Consider the following 19,875-nt stretch of genomic DNA (forward strand, 5'->3'; position numbering starts at 1 on the left):
ATGTAAATTTTCCCCAGACACCACAATACCATATGCCGCAAGACACCCTCATGAAAGTCGCCCAACTCATTGACGATTTTTTGAAACAGGGAGTACTGAAAGAAGTGCTAAGTAGTCCATGTAATTCACCAATCATGGGACTAATAAAACCAAGTGGAAAGGTCCGGATTGTTCAGGATTTGAGGAAAATAAATGACATAATAGTCAAATGTTGTCCCGTAGTACCAAATCCAGCTGTGATAATGTTTCAAATTCCCTGTGATGCTGAGTGGTTCTCAGTCATCGACTTGTCACAAGCATTCTTTTCTGTACCTCTCCAGGAGGACAGCCAATTTCTCTTTTGTTTCAAATTCTTGGACAGAGTCTATAGTTGGTGTCGAATTCCTCAAGGGTTTTCGGAGTCACCATCAATTTTCAATCAGATTCTAAAGAAAGATTTGGAATCATTGGAATTACCATTTGAATCAACCTTGGTACGGTATATTGACGATTTGCTGATCGCGTCCAAGACAGAAAATTACAGTACAGCTGACACCATTTCCCTATTGAACCATTTGGGAAGGAACGGACACAAAGCGTCCCCTTCAAAATTACAGTTCTGCCAGAAGAAAGTGAAATATTTGGGTCACCAAATAGAGAAAGGGTTGAGAAGAATTATGAAAGAGAGAATAACAAGTGTACTTCAAATGAGTCAAATGAGTCCACCGGAGACGAGAAGAGAGGTGAGAAAGTTTTTGGGAATGGTGAGCTACTGTCGCCAATGGATTCCCAATTTCTCAACTCTAGCAAAACCTTTACTGAAACTGACCCAGAAAGATGCGCTGGATGAAATAGTGTTGAAAAGAGATGAGATGGATGCTTCTATTGAATTAAAGGAATGCATGTGCAGGGCTCCAGCTTTAGGTATACCTGATTACACAAAGCCTTTTACATTGTTTTGTCATGAACGTGATGCATGTTCCTTGTCTGCCTTGACTCAAGCCCATGGTGGCGTGAACAGACCAGTAGCATATTTTTCAGCTACTTTGGATCCGGTAGCATCAGTTGGTGTCAGCCTAAATCAGAGTGAAGGAATAGTGATGGGACATCCTTTAACAGTCATGGTCCCTCACTCAGTCGAGATACTTTTGACACGTTCCCGAACACAGCACATGACCGGTGCTAGGCTTACAAGGTACGAGACAATAATTTTGGGTTCACCTAATGTGAAGCTGAAAAGGTGCACTTCGTTGAATCCAGCAACTTTGTTTCCCAGTGAAAATGTCAAAATTGAGAACGCTGAAGACATCGAGCACAACTGTCTTCAGGTGACTGAATTTTGTACAAAACCAAGACCTGACATCAAACACATTCCGATTGGAAGAAAACAATCAAGTTATTTTTGTTGATGGTTAATGTTTATGAGATGCACTAGGAATATTGAAAGCAGGATATGCTGTATGTACAATAACAAGTGTTCTTGAAGCATCTTGGCTTCAAGGAGTTTATTCTGCACAAGTAGCAGAACTGATAGCACTTACTAGAGCTTGCCAACTTTCCGCATTGATGAAAGTCACCATTTACACTGACAGTCAGTGCGGATTTGGAGTAGTGCATGACTTTGGACAGTTGTGGTCACAAAGATGCTTCATGACCTCTTCAGGATCACCAGTGAAAAATGGTGAAAGAATAAGAGAATTGTTACATGCCATCCTGTTACCAGGAGAAGTTGCAGTGGTAAAATGCAGTGCACACTCAAAATCACAAGACTCCGTTTCTTTGGGAAACGGGTATGCAGATCAAGTCGCAAGGTTTTGCGCATTGAACTGTATATTGCTCACGGACGAATGGAACTTGATAAATGAGCCAGAACTTGAACCAAGTGAAGCTTTTGCTCTAAAGGTTGTAGATACAATCGATGAATTGAAATCCCTACAGAATGATGTTAGTGAAGATGAGAAACTCTCATGGAGCAAATTACAATGTGTAAAGAAACCAGATGATTTGTGGGTTTCAAGTGAAGGGAGATTGGTTCTGCCAAACATTCTTTTGACGCAGTTAGCCAGACTGTATCATGGACAAGCCCATCTTGGAAGGGATGCCATGATTAGACTATTTAAAATTGATTGGTTTAATCCCAAATTCCGTCAAGTTGCTGAAGCAGTTTGCCATTGTTGCGTCATTTGCCAACAAATGAACGCAGGGAAGGGAACAGTAGTAAATTTGAGCCACATTGGAAGAGCAGGTGGGCCATTCAGCAGGATGCAAATGGATTTTATTGAGATGCCTGTGCATGGAGGCTTGAAGTATGTGTTGGTGATTGTATGTATTTTTAGTCACTGGATTGAAGCGTACCCCACACATAGAAATGGCAGCCTTACAGTTGCAAAACTACTCTTGAGAGAACTAATATCACGTTTCGGATTCCCGATCTCCTTAGAATCAGATAGGGGAAGTCACTTCAATAACGAAGTAATAAAATTACTGTGTGCAGCGCTGAACATTGAGCAAAAATTGCATTGTAGCTGCCGCCCTGAAGCATCAGGACTAGTCGAGCAAATGAATGGCACTTTGAAATCGAGGATGGCGAAAATATGTGCATCAACAAACTTGAAAGGGCCTGACGCATTGCCCTTGGTGTTAATGTCAATGAGATACACCCCTGATAGAAAGACTGGACTGTCACCGCGTGAGATCCTCATGGGCAGAGCCATGAGGCTTCCAGCAGTTCCTGCAAATGCTCTTTTGAATATTACAGATGTTGGACTACTGCAAAGGTCTAGCTGATGTGGTACGCTCTCTTTCTCACCAGGTGGAGGCAACCACCTTGCCACCGATCCAAGGTCCAGGACACGCCTTGAAAGCAGGTGTCTGGGTCGTGATAAAGAAGCACATGAGGAAGTCGTGCCTGGAACTCCGTTGGAAAGGACCTTTCCAAGTGATTCTGACAACTACCACTGCTGTGAAGTGTGCAGGAGTTCCCAACTGGATTCACGCCAGTCACACGAAAAGGGTGACGTGCCCTACAGAAGAGGAAGTTGAAGCGCTGAAATCGCCAGTGACTGACAAGAGAGTACCAAGTACAGAGACAGAACAAAGAGAACCTGGAGGCGAACAAGCAGAAATAGAGGAAGGAGAGAAATGTTCTGAGGAAGAAACAACTGATTCATTTGAGGAGGACCAAGGAGAAGCCTCAGGAAGTGACGAAGGTCCTGAAGGTGACAAAGTGCCTGAGACAGGTGAAGGAGCAGGAGAGCCTGATCAGATGAGGGCTTTCCCAGAAGCAGACGATACAGGAAAAGAAAAGGAAAACCTGATTGACCTCCTAGAGGGAGAAGACAAGACGGAACAGAGTGAAACTGTTCAAAGTCTTCCAGGACCGGTTGCAGGTCCATCAGGTGAAAACAGTGCGAAACGGAGACAAAGCATATCGCCAGTGAAATTAAGGACTAGAGAAATATTAAACGAAAATGAAGGGCCAAAGTTGAAAGAGAAAAGAAGAGAAGTGTCTGTCGCAATAACAACACCAAGTGAAGAGAAAGACCCGGCCAAGGAAGAAAGTACCAGCGAGAAAGAATCAAATGGAGATGCAAAATTGAAAAGGAAAAGAATACCGAGCAGAAGATATTCTGGTCCGGAGTGGGCCTACATAGCCACTAATGATTGGTCAGACGAATTCCTATCTCTCAGTCCTGAGAACGAAGAATCAGAACGTCACTTTGGCACTTGAGAAGTGAAATTTCATGAACCTTACCGAATAAGACATTGATAACCTGATTGACCTTTGAACCGGATGAGACATTGCTAACTTGATTGACTTTGAAACCGATTTTGAGACAAAGCTGCTAAGCCGATAAAAGACTAAGCTGCTAAAAGAACCATATGAATATTGAACTCGTTCAGCTTTATATATATATATCTGCAAATCCGATTTGGTAAAGTGCCATCAACTTTCTGATTCTATATAGATCATGACAGGCTACACTACACAGGGACATAAAAGGAAGTGTTGTAAATACATGTGTTTAGGTCTAATAACTGCATGTGTACTAATCATTATAGCAATAGTTTTTGGAATGCATGGAAAGAATGAGAAAGACGCGAATGATGCTTCTACTTCTAAACCTATTACTGAACTAACTCCTTTAAAGAAACTCGAACAAGACGAAAGACATTTGCATGATAAGAAGGAACTTTCGTCCAACGTTTTCTATCGCTTGTTGAATGAGTATGTTGAGACAATGGATGCGAAAGATTGTTATGTGTGCACACAAATACCTACCTCAGTAATGGAAGGAGTGACATATCATAGAATGTCTCTTACGTATGGAATTTCATGTAGTTTAATAATGACCAGATTTTATGGCCAGGAGTATATTCACTACTTTTATTCCAATCAGGATGTTGTATTTGCATATATCCCCATAATAGAGCACCTGAGTAAAATAGCAAGAGATTATTATATAAAGATAATGAGGGGTTTCTGTGAGCCATTGTCACCTTTTCACACGGCTTAGGCTCACAGAGAAAACCTTACATGCTTGCTTTCACCGATGTAGAAAAGTTTTTTTAGATCACACTGACGATAGGAGGAAAGCGGGGAAAGAGAAATTAGAAAGGGAATTACACAAAAGGACATCTGTAGATAATTATGCTTTTGCCGCGATAAAGACACAAGGGAAAATAGCTTTAGATGCATTACACGTAGGGAGGTTCTGTGTACATAGACATAAATCATATTATGACACAGTCTTGTGGGAACGAGTGAATGTAAACATACGTTTTTGTTTCAACCCAAATGGACGTTTATGCTGAATGGACAAGACCCAGTTATTCCAGGGGTATATTATATTTGTGGATTTAACGCCTATTATCGTCTTCCTAAAAGATGGTATGGGAGATGTTATTTGGGAATAGTGTTCCCAAAGGTTTATCAATTGGACGACTTAAAGAAATTCCCGAAGCTGTCTGAATCACATCATGTTCAGAAAAGGGAGACAGCTTCTGGTGTGGTAGGAGATATATTTGGAGCAATGATTCCTTCAGTGGCAGTCATATTGAATTTGATTAAAATACGAAAGTTGTCTACTATTGTGGATAACATTCTGACAAAATTCTCAGGAGCTATAATCCTGATGGATGCTGAACTTGCTGCAGAAAGAGCTATGACTCTTCAAAATCGGCTTGCTTTAGACATTCTTTTAGCAAAGAATGGCGGCGTTTGCAAAATGCTTGGTACAGGTCACTGATGTACTTATATTCCGGACAACAGCGGGCAAATTAGAAAAATGCTTACAAATTTAACTAACGAAAGTACAGATTTGAAGGAATTGAAAGAACCAGGAGTATGGGAGAAGGTTGGAAAAGGATTTGCTTCTGTGGGAAATTGGCTCAGCAACATTTGGAATGGATTGTTACTGAAAATAGTAAAAGGAATATTAATAGTATTAATTTGTATATTAGGTATTTGGGGAATATGGAAAGCTATTAAAATATTGAAAACAAGAAACAAAAGGAGAAAAGAAGAGAAAATAGAAAATAAAATAGTAGAAATATACAGAGAGAAATCAAAGGGAACCAAAAGAAAGAGGGAGTTGACTGAAGTGCCAAATTACGAAAACAGAATTTTAATGGAATAAAATTTGTGGGAAGATTTGATGTGATGACATAATTAGTCATCAGAGGAGGGATTGATGACGCAGAAAAAGAAGGACCAACATATATTCATATATCATGTAACCAAAATCGTATAAGGTAGTGTGATTTTAGCAAAGAAAAATAATGTACGTGGGAAATTGTGCCCACGGAGTAGTTCGCCATTATTATAAACAAGCTTAATTAATCATGAAGAATTGAAAAAAAGATGGTAATCCGTCATAATTGCAAATGTGTTCTATGATTTTCTTGAGGAAACTGTTTTATGCTTAGCTTAAATTTAGTAGCGGCTTTGGCCTAGTCACCTGGTCTCAATTTTAACTGCGTGGTTTTCACTTTTTACTAGAAAAGACATTATTCTGTATTTTTCCAGTAGAGATGACTAATACACTCATCTCCAAGGTTTCGTGCTAGGCCGGTTTCATCCCCTTTGATACAAGGTCAGCTCCTGCAGGTGCAGATAGTGAAGGCTTTAAGATAAAATTAATTGCCAAACTTTATTGCAACTTGTGTTCCAAGGCTCCAAGGACAATGTATGCAAAAATGAGTACTAGGAGAAAGACACTATTCATTGGTCAAATTGAAGCCACCCTATGAACCCTCCAACGGAAGACACTGAAGTATTTGGAATGTTTGTTACTTAAACCCACCGGACAAAGAGAAGTCAGCCATTTTCCTTGATGCCATCTTTGAAGCCAAATGCCAGACGCCATCTTAGACGACATCCTGATGCCACTTTCTCTATTCCAGAGAAAGAGACTTTAAGAATTCTCACCCTAGAGACTTTAACTTTAATTTGCCCCGTCTTGCCCATGCAGTAACTTTGCCCCATTCTCCTTGCTGCCGCAAGGAAACTTGCCCTTAACTCTACCCCTTTGAAATCTACCCCGTGCTGATCGAACCGGTACCTGAAGGACGAAGACTTTCTTGAGTGCTGATTGTATTTGGTAATTATGAAAGGATAACTGTATTATGCATTGTGTTTTTTTTCCTTTTAGGTACCAACTGCTATTTTTGATAGGGCCCAAGCTAGAAGTTTTCCAAATTTGTGTTGACTAAATTTGTTTTGCATGAAGCCCCACATGCCGATGCTAATTAGAGGTTAGTCAAGGTATTCACTTGACGCACCATGTTGAATTGAAATCTTGTTATGCTGACCGATGTATGCAATTAGTCAAATTCATTTACTCATATTAGTGATTTGCATTGCTATAACCGAGTGCATTATAATTCAGATTTTGCGTAGATTGCGTTTCTTCCGCCGTTATGGACAGCTAGTAATGTTCGTATACATATATCATTTGATTTTGAGAGTCATATATGTTGTGTTAGCTTTGTTAATATAGGGCAATAAACTCATTAACTTTTAATAAACTGGTGTGGTTATTCATGACTGAAAGGTCATGCTGCGTCGAAATACCAACTGTTATTTGATTCCTAATGTGTTATTTTGATCTAAAGATAGAGTATGGGGTATCGATTACAATAGTTATTGATTATTGGTTTAAGCGATCCGACTATTCTAGGATGAGGATAGCCCAACTCGGCTAAATGGTTCACCGGCCTCCAGCGTGTCCAAGTACAAGTGATTTATAAGGACTGGACGCGCTATCAGTGGTGAAGTAACTCAAACATCTAAGCTATGGTTGTAGTGAAGATTTACCTCCTCTGCACACCATACCTCCTTTTGTGTGCGTTTAGGAATTGTTTTCTATCATGAGTCCAATCGAGCAACAGCATATTATTGATAGCAAGGCAGCCAGCTCAATAGTAACGTTCTGATACCTTCCCCTCCCACCCCTAACACTATTATTTTATTGCTTGAAGTCACAAATTACAACCAACAGCAAAATATCCAGCCTTCATTTTTTATTACACTTCCTACAATCCTTTCCCTTCGCAAAACAATTTCTTGCTCCAGTTACGTGGTTATAGCTACCACAATTATTGCATGTTTTCCCTGTTGTTTTTACCCTTTGACCACCTGTACCACCTTTGTATGCACTAGTACCACTTTTTCTGCTAAAAACTTGACTTTCTGTATGTTGACCGATGACTGACACACCGGTTTTTTCCTCTCTGTTATCCATTACTCTCATGCAATATTCAGACTCCCCTATTACTTTAGCTATCTCAATGGCATCTTTTAGAGTAGGATTCTTAGCAGCCCACAATCTTTCTTGTATTTTGCGACTGTTGCACTGTACTATCAATTGATCACGTATCATCTCCTCAGTCATTGGACCAAACAGACATTTTAACGATAATTCTCTTAATCTAGTAACAAAGTCATCAATCGACTCCCCAGAACGTTGTGGCTGAGTGTAAAATTTGTGTCGTCTAATTACAATATTTCGACCCTTTGCAAATCTAATTTCTAAACGTTTACGAGCATCAGAATAAACATCTACATCAGGTTGGTCTTCTTGAATGGGTAAAGCCGGTAGATACTTAAAGATGTGTTGCCCTTCCTTACCTAAAGCGTTCAATAAAATAGCCTTTTTCCTCCCAAGAGAAAAGTTGCGCCCATCTATTGCTTCTAAATAATTATCAAAAACATCTATCCATTCTTCCCATTCAAGCGAAGGCTCACCAGGTTGAGGTAAAAACAATGGTGGTGGCGCAATGGCATGCAAATCCATGTTGATGTTAACACCTAAAATACAAATATCAAAGTAATCTTCCCCGTAAACAACAACAATGCGATCAGTACATGAACATATGCACAAGTCAAATTTAAAATCTAAAGTTTTCCAGCTTGTGACCAGCTTAAGTTCATGTCAAGTTGACAGTAAGGTCCTTTTATCTAAAGTACATGTGCTGGAACGAGGTCCTTTCCTCTAATGCCGTAACACCGGAACCACTTGCCGTGAAGACCTCATGAGATAAAACAGGAACAACAGATGAGACTACACACCACTCCGCGTCCGCCGTGAAAACTGAGATTAGCTCAAGTCTCACGATCTGCAGGATGAGTCCGCACACCACTCCGCGGTCGCCGTGAAGAACTGAGGTGAGTTACACACTGCAGATTGCGCTGTCCCACGCAGCCAGTCTCGCGCTCTGCGCTGAAAGAATAACAGACACCACCGCGCCGCGCTCCACACAGCGCGCGCGACCTATAATCTCCGTTGACTGTGTTTACTTTATACACAGTACATGCGCTATAATGTATGCGCTAAATTGAAACAAAACACTGTATTGTAACGAGGCAAAAGTTAAAGTTCAACCGAGTCCTTTCTTTTCCCTTTTTCCGGACTCTCGCGCTCTGCGCTGAACGAATAACAGATACAGTCACACTCCACACAGCGCCCGCGACCTGTAATTACCGTTGGTTGTGTTTCCTTTACACACAGTACATGCGCTATACTGTATGTGCTAAATTGTAGCAAGACGTAGGTCCAACGAAATCCTTTCTCATCCCTTTTTGTCTCCAGATGACCACAGCCTTCGTTGATTCCTTCCGACAAGCCTAAGCTTTAATCACCATCAACAATACAGCTGTATTGTAACAAGGCATAGATTCAACGAAGTCCTCTCTTTGCCAAAGCACGCTAGTCCGTTTACTCCTTGAGGATAGAGGTCACACCACTCCTTGGTCGTAGCAGCTGGCTCCAACTCGTCGCCAAATTTATGTTGTAATGATGGGTCTGAACAGCAATGATGTCTTCATTACGTGTTTATTAAGCACACTACATAAATGTGACCTCCACCTCGGCCAGCTTGAAGTAACCGTCCACAGGCGGAATCTCTTGTTACTAAGACACTGTTCCTATAACAACCTACTAACATTCTATTCTAACCAATAGCACATTATAACAAAAAGCCACAAGCCTATGGAATACACTAAATCTGAACCTCGAAAGAAGGAAATGCTGATGATACTGGGCACTAAGTAGCAAAGAAGGCTGTGTAGCTTCAGAAGGGACCAGCAAAATATAAGATATGCCAGAGGGCATGTTTCTAACTGTGTCCCACCTTGCTGCTCCAAGGGTTGCATAACACAAATCCTGCAATGACCTTTTACTGAGTGAGAAAAGGGATGAGGGATTTTCAAACAGGTCTGGTCTAGGCAGGGCCAGAGCTAAGTCCCTAATGTCCCTCAGACAATAAGGCCCGTATTTATACATTTTTTTGCGCCGCATTTGCGCTGCTTTTTGACGCAAAACGGCGCAAACCTACAAAATACAATGGTATTTTGCAAGTTTGCGCCGTTTTTGCGTCAAAAAACGACGCAAATGCGGCGCAAAAAAAGTATAAATACGGGCCTAAATGTCAAGGCCCGACCCAATGACAGGCAATTTTCAATGATCGCTCTGTTTAGAACCAGCACCTCTTTGGTCCAAACTCGTCGGCACAACATAAGAGGGCGGGTCTGTATTTTGTCCACCCCAACTCATTAAGACAAATAAAAGTGGCAGTGCATTAGGGAAGGGAGAGCAAGCGACCGCTGAACCTATTTTCAGTAGTCTGTAGCCTGGTTACTTTAATAAAGACCCAGACGCATAGGTAGCCACGCTTAAGCATTTAGCCAGACAGATCGCAGCATGTGATGTACTGGTCTCATTCCAAATTCAATAGCAAATTGAAAAACAGCATTACTACTCCATGCAAACTCACTGTTTCTGGTTTCCAACTGCTGGCGCCGAGACTCAGAAAAATTAAAAACCAGATCCATATAACTAAAATTATTTGTAGTTTGGATGGATTTAGAATGCAGAAAAACATTGATTTACCTGCCCATTTAGGATTGCAAGACATGACAAAACCTTTACTGATGCTGACTTTAAAATCCAACCCTTCCATCTAGGCTGAGCAACGATCTAGGAGGCGCTGCAGGGCTTTGGGGGGGGTGAGCCCCCTGAGTACAGCATCATCTGCATACTGCAGAGCTGGTACAGAACACTGTCCAATCTGGTGCAAGCCCCTGAACATTTGAACCAATTCCCCCTGCAGATGGTTCATGTATATTGTGTTGGCAGTGAGTAAAGCAAGGTTGCATTCTCGTAACCTTGCCTTATCCCCGCTGCCAACACAAAAGGACTCCGAGCATTCCCCTCCCAAACCGAACCCCACTGATGCACTGGAGATCCAATATATCTCTCAGATGAGGTTGATTACGGACCTGTCCATGGCAAGACCTTCCATTACGTTCCATAGTTTAATAGGAGAGAAGCAATCAAAGGTGATGGACAGGTCCATGAACCTCAGAAATAAAGCACCATGCTTAGGGATGGTAGACTTGCCCAACAGGAGAGAAAGGTTAAGACATTTGTCCTCCATCCCAAGCCCCTGCCTGAATCCATACTGAATATTGGAGAGCGTTCTGTAGTCCTCAGCCTAGGCCTCAAGATATCATAAACGAAAACAACCCAAGACCTTCACCATGGAGTCCAGGAGAGAGTTTGTGCGACAGCAGCTCACATCCCCTCAGTCCTCCTTTTTTAAAGATGGGGACGATAATTGTGACCAAGTTGGTGGTTTACTAGAGCAGATTGCACCCCTGGAGAACATCTGTAACCAGTGGAGCCTAGAGTTCCAGTTAGCTCTTGAAGAGGTCCAAAGGGACCCCATTGGGCGGGGGGCTTTACTACTGTGGCTTGTTCTAATAGCCTCCAACACTTCATTGTAAAACAGAAGATATTTGAGCTGGAAATTATCCCTTAGATCTACACAGAGAATGTCCTTAAATACACTCATCTCTTCCTCCCCAGGACCTGCAGAGTACTCCTATCCAGAGAAAGATGCCCACCCCTGACCAGATATAGAGATTTCTAAGGAGGGTCATCGACCTCACTTAAAAAGGGCAAGTTCACTATGCCCCAAAAAGCACTGGGATCCTCCCAGGCTTTCATTTTCAGAGTGTTATTATTCGTAGTCTTCACTGCTTTTCGATAGGCTTTCCTACACTGGGCCACTTCTTGCAGTATCCTGAGGGGTTTTGAAGCGCAATTATGATTGCCTTGTGTATGATTGAATATTCTTTATCAAACCAGCCCTTGTGCTTCCCCGAATGTGGATTGTGGGTCCTTTCGAGTGCAGCTTTAATAGCTTCAGAAAGGGATGAAAAGTCCTCAATCATGTGAGAGGGGAACGCCTTGTCGTCCAAACAAATATCTGCCAGAGGTTGATTATCTTCCAACAGCTTAGGCTGGAAGGCCTTGGAGTTCACAGTTTCCCACTTAATCTTCAAGCTCTTCTTGCTATGGTCAAAGATGTGTACTATGCACCTGTCGAGGTGATAGAAGACCTGCCAAGAAGATATGTCAATAGATAGACTTTGTGGCAGGTGACCATTAAAAGGACTTGACTGGGTGGTAAAATTGCCAATACAGGGCTCTAAGTTGGCTGAAGAAAGAATAAAATCAATAAGGGAATCTTCTCTTTTACCCACAAATATATTCGAAAAAGGTTCAATGTTTCTGCTAGACTCATTGCCAAAACCCAGACTATGCTTAGTCATAATAAATTTAAAGACTGTTACCAAAGTCGTCTTTTGAGAAGTGAGACTGTGGAAACCCATCTGTGTCTAGCGCCCCGCGGGTGTCTGGAAAAACTGGAGGGCATAAGCGGCCATTACATACATACAGTCATTTGGGTCTATTTATTTCCCTTCCACGCTGTTGTACCATGTTGAATAATACAATTTTATCTCATGGTAAATTATGTTGATGATTATGTCACTACTAATATAGTATATGGGTAAAAGATAATGCAACTCTGCAAATCTACTGACACAGCATATGTGAAATTGCTAATAATAAGAACAAGAATGCAGAAATTAATAAAACACCAGTACACTCATTAGTTTCTGAAAGATCAGTAGTACCTCACAACTAAACAAACATTAGTTTGTTTTCTTCTACCCTCATACCCATCACACAAATACTATAAATTTACTACATCCTACACAGAGCAAAAAAAACATATAAAAACAGTAGATAATGCAAAGTAGAAGAGCAGGGGAGGTGAAAGGACAGCTGAACCTGTTATAATCCACAAAATGTGTATATAGGAAAAAGTGCAGTCTCATAAGTAAAATTGTAAATAGTTATCTCAAGTACAATGTTAAAATAACAGTTTAAGAAATAGACTATAAAATGTATTAGAAATAAGAATGGTATCTTCCGTGGTTCCTTAGAATGTAGAAGTATTGGTACACCCGGGAGCTTACTGTAGAATGTTGAGAGTGTAGGTTGACAGTGTGAGAAAAGACGGAGTTCGGGAAGCGTTGAATAAATTGCTGAGCCAGTCATTTTGAATCTATTTTTTATTTCAAGATGATTATAACACTACAAAGTGGCGACGAGAGAGAAACTGCGCCGGGGACAGAGAACGCTTCCTGCCCCTGATGGTGTTAATTCTCTGTCGAGAGGCCAGAAGAAATAAAGACTTACCTGAAAGTACAACCAGAAGCAAGTATCGACAAAGAAACAGCTGTTCAGGATCGGTGGTAAGCAGGTATTGACATAACACCATTGTTCCTAAGAATCGGGAACAGACGCAGTGTTTTGCTGAAGCAGCTGAGCCGGTCAGTGGACGCTGCTTCGTATGCTTCGCTTGTGCGTGTGAAGAGCAGCTGAGCGGTTCAGTGGACGCTGTTTCATATGTGCGTGTGAGGAAGAAAGGAAGGCTGGCATACACGGTATTTGGCTGAGGCAGCTAGGCAGTCAGTGAATACCGCTTCGTATGTGCATGCGAAGAAGTTGGCATTGAAAAAGTGAACCGGCACCGACATCAGCACGCACGTTTTTTCTCACTAAAAGCAGCAGCTGAAACAGAGTTAGGAGTGCAAGCGCATTCCAGGAAGAAGCGCTCTTAAAAAGCCCACTGCTTCGTATGTGCATGCGAAGAAGCCGGCATTGAAAAAGTGAACCGGCACAGACATCAGCACGCACGTTTTTTTCTCACGGAAAGCAGCAGCTGACACGGAGTTAGGAGTGTAAGCGCATTCCAGGAAGAAGCGCTCTTAAAAAGCCTATGAGGAAGCTATTATACATTTTAAGTAAGGCCATTACCCCGCAGGAGACTACAGTTTCTTTGGCGAGTATGCGACAAATGAAGAGAACTGGTGCAAGGCAGAAACAGTAAAGAAAGGTCAGCACAACAAACAATTTTATCGTTAAATAAAGCAATAAAACGAAGACAAAAGCTAATAGTAACGTACTACGATAGTAGAACCGATTCTAATCTTGTAACAAGGTCTTTTCAAACGGCTGGTGAATCAGAGAGAATAACTGGAACAATTTCATACAACCACGTGACAAATAAGGCGGAGTCACGTTCAATTAATTGAATAAAACAACTAGACAGCAAAACTACATTAAACTGAAGGCGAAATTTCAGAACCATTTCATGTACAATACTAAAATTGTATATGAAGGCATAAAATTGTATATTAATTAAAAGGGTTTAAAAAAAAAAAAAATGTTTAAAGTTACAAATATAAATAGAATTCCACGCGGCACAATGGCAGCAGCAAGTATGTCACAGCCACCTCCTTTCCTTAGTGAGTTGGATGAACCGAATCTTCCATGGAAAGAGTGGATACAATTATTTGACTCATATTTAATTGCTATAGGAGGGGAAAGAGTCACAGCATTGAGAAGACAACACATTTTGCTTCGTAATTTAGGTATTCAAGGACGGAAGGTATACGAGAGCCTCACAGATCTGGATGTGGAGGAGGATAATGGGGGAGAAGTGCTAGATGACTATGAAAAAACAATAAGGAAATTAGAAAAACACTTTGGGCATAAAGTTAATATAGTGTTAGAAAGACACAAGTTTTTTAATAGAACTCAAGGCAAAGATGAAAAAGTTGCTAGTTATATTGCATGCCTTAGAGGACTAGCCAACACGTGTGAATTTGGTAACTTAGAAGACTCGTTAATAAGGGATCAGTTAGTAAGATGTACTAACAACCTTAAAATTCAGGAGAAATTACTAGTTCACAATCCAGCCTTGAAAGAGGCAATTGATATAGCCATGGGCATAGAACACACGGTTGAATGCAGGAAAATAATTAAGCAAACTCCAAATGTAGAAGAAGTAAAGAAGGTCAAGACATGTTCTAAACTAGAAGACAAGGAATTAGATTCAGAAAAGGGGAGTAGAATACATGAAATAGCAGTAAAAAGGAATATCACCAACAACATAGATGTGGGGAAAAGTAAATGTTTCAGATGCGGAAATAATAGACACTTAGCTAACAACCCAATGTGCCCTGCTAGAAATTGTGTATGTAGAAAATGTGGTGTCAGAGGACATTTCGCTCGAGTGTGTAAAAATGATAAAGGTGAAAATAACGAAAAAATAATAATACACAAAATCGAAGACTCCCAAGAATTTTAAAACAAGTATGTACTACAATTAAAAGATACGGGTCAAGGAAAACAATGTGACAACACATATCCTACGTGTGATATTGACCTTGAAAGGATAAAGGTAAAAGCATATGCAGATTCTTGTTCCCCGTTTACATTCTTTGAGTATAGAATATACGAGAATTATTTCCAAGGAAAAGGGTACAAGCTACAACCAGCCGATATCTCTCCGGGTGGGTACAATGATGATCCCATACCCTTAAAGCGTAAGTTAGAGCTGCAAATAACATTTAAAGACCGACAGACTAAGGGTAGTGTGTACTTTACTAACATAGGATCAAACTTACTGGGATGGAAACACCAAAAAGAATTGGGTATCAAATTAGATCCGAATAGTGAGGAGCAAGTTTTAGCGGTGGCCAAATCCAAAGAAGGAGAAAAAGTGTGTGAAGAATTTCCCACATTGTTTAGTGATAAATTGGGATTGTTAAGGGATTACCAACATCTGATAAAGGTTAAAGAGGGTACCATACCGGTTGTTCACAAAGCCAGACCCATTCCATTTCTAGTGAGAGAACCTTTGAAAATGGAGTTGGAGAAACTAGAAAAATTAGGAGTCATAGAACCCATAGAAAGCTCATTATGGTTGGCTCCCATAGTCATTACTAAAAAACCGGGGGGCAGAGGAATAAGAGTATGTGTGGACTTGAGAGATCTTAACTCCAGTATATGGGTAGACAGGTTTCCCCTGCCCAGAATAAGCGAAATGTTGAGCACCATGGGACCAGCCAAGTTCTTTAGTGTGATAGACCTATCATCAGCATGTCACCAAGTAGAGCTCCACCCCTCATCCAGGTCACTCACTTCTTTCATCACTCCGTATGAAGCCTTTAGATGCTGCAGAATGCCATTTGGTTTGGCTTCTGCTGCTGCAGTTTTTCAGCGTATTATGCAAAGAGTATTACAGGGCATAGACCAAGCATTGTGCTTCCAGGATGACATTCTGATATATGGGGCTACAAAAGAAGAACACGATTCCACTTAAGAGAAGTTTTTAAAGCATTAGAGGGTTCGGGAATGACTATTCGAAGGGATAAATGCCAGATAGGAGTGCAATCAGTCGAATATCTGGGGCACAAAAAAACAAAGGATGGATTAGAGCCAAAATATGATCTAGTTGTGGCTGTAACAGAAGCCCAAGCTCCCACCAATAAGCAAGAACTCAAGTCGTTTTTAGGATTGGCTGAGTACATGGCTAAATTTGTACACAACTTTGCTGATGTGACTGCCCCCATGAGATCACTACTAAAAAAAAATCCATTTTTTATTGGGATTGGAATTGTCAGGAAGCGTTTGAAAAAGTAAAAGAAGCTATTGTCAAATCCCCTAATTTGAAAAATTTTGATTTCAGGGAAAAAAACATAGTGACCACAGATGCTAGTGGAAAGGGGCTGGGGGCTACCCTATCTCAGAGTGCAAACGGACAAGAGGATATAATAGCTTTTGCCTCAAGGTCTCTTTTAGTTGCGGAAGCAAATTATTCTACCATAGAAAGAGAGACATTAGCATGTTATTGGGCTATAAAACACTTTAAGTTTTTTCTATGGGGTTTGCCTTTTATTATCAGAACGGCTCACAAACCCCTTACAGGAATGTTCACCACCAAGGGGAGAGAGCGAGCTACCCCTCGCATTGCGAAATGGATCCAAGCTTTAGAAAATTTCAATTTCAAAGTAGAATATGTTCAAGGAAAAAGGAACATAATTGCAGATTTTCTGTCCAGGTCACCTAGGAAGGTAGAAGTTGAGGAAGATGCTGACATATTGGAGCCAGTATTGTATGTAGACCTCGCTGGGTTATCGAAGAGTGAATGGAATGAAGGTATCACGAATGATCCAGTATTAACAAAATTGAAAGAAAAGATTGTCAAGGGGTGGCCGGAAAGAACAAAAGACTTAGAAGAAGAGCTGAAGGGGTATTGGGAAGTGAGATCAGAACTTAACATTCAAGATCACATGGTGATGAGAGGTGAGAGAATTGAACCTCCCCGAATGTTGTGGGACAAGCTGGTTACGTTGGCACATGAAGGGCATCTAGGAAGAAGCCTCACCAAAAATAAATTAAGAGCCACTCACTGGTTTCCAACAGTGGACAAACTGGTAGAAATCAATGACAAGATAAAATCACGAGAAAAGCCCCACTGTAACCAATTGAAGTCCCAAGTAGACCATGGGACAAGTTAGGACTGGATATATAAGGCCCGTTAGATCAAGTGGGGGTAGGTGGAAATTTTTTACTAGTGTTGGTAGATTACCACTCACACTGGATAATGACTAAACCAGTAAACCAAATAATCACAAAAGAAGTAATAGTTTTTCTAACGGAGGCGTTCATGATTAAAGGAATTCCCAGTACCTTGATAACCGACAATTGGGTACAATTCACTTCAGATGCCATGAAAGAATTTCTAAAGAAAGTTGGTGTCAGTCATTTTAGAACAGCCTTGTATCATCCGCAAGCAAATGGTTTAGTTGAGAGAACCAATAGAATGATCAAGGAGTGTCTACAAATGGCCAAGGTGGCTCAGGAGTCGGGTGAGATAGCCTTAAAACAACTGTTATGGTCATATCACACCACACCCAATTTAGTAACAGGTATTTCTCCTTTCACATCACTCAGAGGTAGGTTGCCAGGTACTAAGTTAAACCCTAACTGGTTGGGTGGTGGAAAACCCCAAATGGTACAACATGAAGAGGTTAAGGCCCTATTCAGCAAAACCAAAATAAATATAAAAATTTGTATGACTACAAATACGGTACCAATTATAGACATTGGAAAGTAGGGCAGTGGGTAAAAGTCAAACTACCGGAGAATACCAAAAGAGAGGGTAGTAAGTTTTCATGCCCCAAAATAATTATTGAAGTATAAAGAAATGTGGTCAAGTTGGAGGATGGCAGAGTATGGAGTATGGACAAATTATCTTGCAGTGGAAGACCAAGGATGGGTCATGAAAACTCACAAGAAGACGTGGAAGGAAATTAAACCTTTGATCTAACAAGACAAGGGAGAGAGACGAGGAACAGGAGACACCCAGCGTGGCACAAGGACTACATGCTCAATTATTAAGGAGGGGAGATATGTTATAATCCACAAAATGTGTATATAGGAAAAAGTGCAGTCTCATATGTAAAATTGTAAATAGTTCTCTCAAGTACAATGTTAAAATAACAGTTTAAGAAATAGACTATAAAATGTATTAGAAATAAGAATGGTATCTTCTGTGGTTCCTTAGAATGTAGAAGTATTGGTACACCCGGGAGCTTACTGTAGAATGTTGAGAGTGTAGATTGACAGTGTGAGAAAAGACGGAGTTCGGGAAGCGTTTAATAAATTGCTGAGCCAGTCATCTTGAATCTGTTTTTTATTTCAAGACGATTATAACAGAACCTCTTATTCTTCTGCATAGAAATGTGGGTAAGGAATATCATCCATTATTTTTATCTTAAATTCCCAAAAATCAAATGATGCGCAGCTTTTTCCATGGTTGCCTAAATATTAAGAACATCAGGTCATGGCTAGGATTTGATTAGTTGGTTGATTCCCACAGTTTTAAAACTACTTTCTTATAATACTTGTTGTAAATATTGAGGTGCTCACCCTTTGTGCGTTCTATACAAGTTTTCATCCTGACTCACTACTCACAAGAATATACATAATTATCCTCTTTCTCTGTCACTAAGGGCCGTAGCTACCATGGGTGTAGCAGATGCAGTGGCACCGGGCTCAGAGCTCTGAGGTACCCATTGAAACCTGCAAATTGCTTTATGAAATACCCTAACAGCAGTTAAAGGGACCTTGCTTGCATTAGGTCCCATGGCATCATTACTATACTACTGTTTGTCACAGCCTGTCACAGCCCCACAGTGTCCTCTGTATTGGAGTTTCAAATGTTTCAGCCATTTGGGTTTACAGTATTTTCGAAAGATGGCATCACATGAGTAAGTAGCATGAGTTTAGGATTCGAAGAAGACAAGTTGTTCCCAAGAATATTCTATCATTGTCGCTGACCAAGTAGACATAATTCCTCAGACCAAGTAGTACAAGATGTCTCGGGATCACCTTGTCGATGGTTATTCGTAAAAGGTTTGTAGAAACTAAAATTATCGATGTGACAAAAATGATTCGTGAATGGAGTAAGTCATCAAACTCTCCAGTCTTGTCAAACCTGACGATGTGGTTGTAGCTGAAACCACTGATTTGAAAATGAAGGGAGATCTCGAAAGAGGAGTAAGGAACTGATTAGCTATGTCACAAGAACTGTTAAAAAAAACAGAATTCAAGAAGCAGTAGTGTTCCAAAGTACTGCCTGGGCCCAGACTAGGAATATGGCCTTGATCCATCGACGTCCAATTGCTGCCTTTCATTATTTGTTTCGGAAATCCCATTGCCCTGGCCATTGGATTTGAATTTTATTTTTTATCAATATATTATATATCAATAGATTTAATATGATTATTAACGAGAGAGGAGAGGTGCTTCATGAATATCCAAATATGAGACTTTGATCCACATCTGATAAGCCATTTTATGAGAAGGTTCAGTATGAGAGCTGTCTAGGACAATTGAAGATCACCAAAACCAAAGCCCCGGATCTTTGCATCACCTTTGGAGATGATTTTAAGAACTTGGGTTGTGATCCTTCCAAGTAAACTGGATAAACACCTAATAAGTCCTTCTTAGGCATTTTTAACAGAAACACAAAACACATACAAAATACTAGACAAGGCATCCATTTTAAGAATATCATTTTTTTTACAAAAGGCTTCTGTTTTGAAAATACCAATGCATCCGTGCATGAGCTTATACAGAGCTTGGACAAAGTTAACTTAGGTTTCTTACTTTATTTTTCTAAAAA

The sequence above is a fragment of the Pleurodeles waltl genome, chromosome 11 (assembly GCF_031143425.1).
Source record: "Pleurodeles waltl isolate 20211129_DDA chromosome 11, aPleWal1.hap1.20221129, whole genome shotgun sequence".
Classification (NCBI taxonomy): Eukaryota; Metazoa; Chordata; class Amphibia; order Caudata; family Salamandridae; genus Pleurodeles; species Pleurodeles waltl.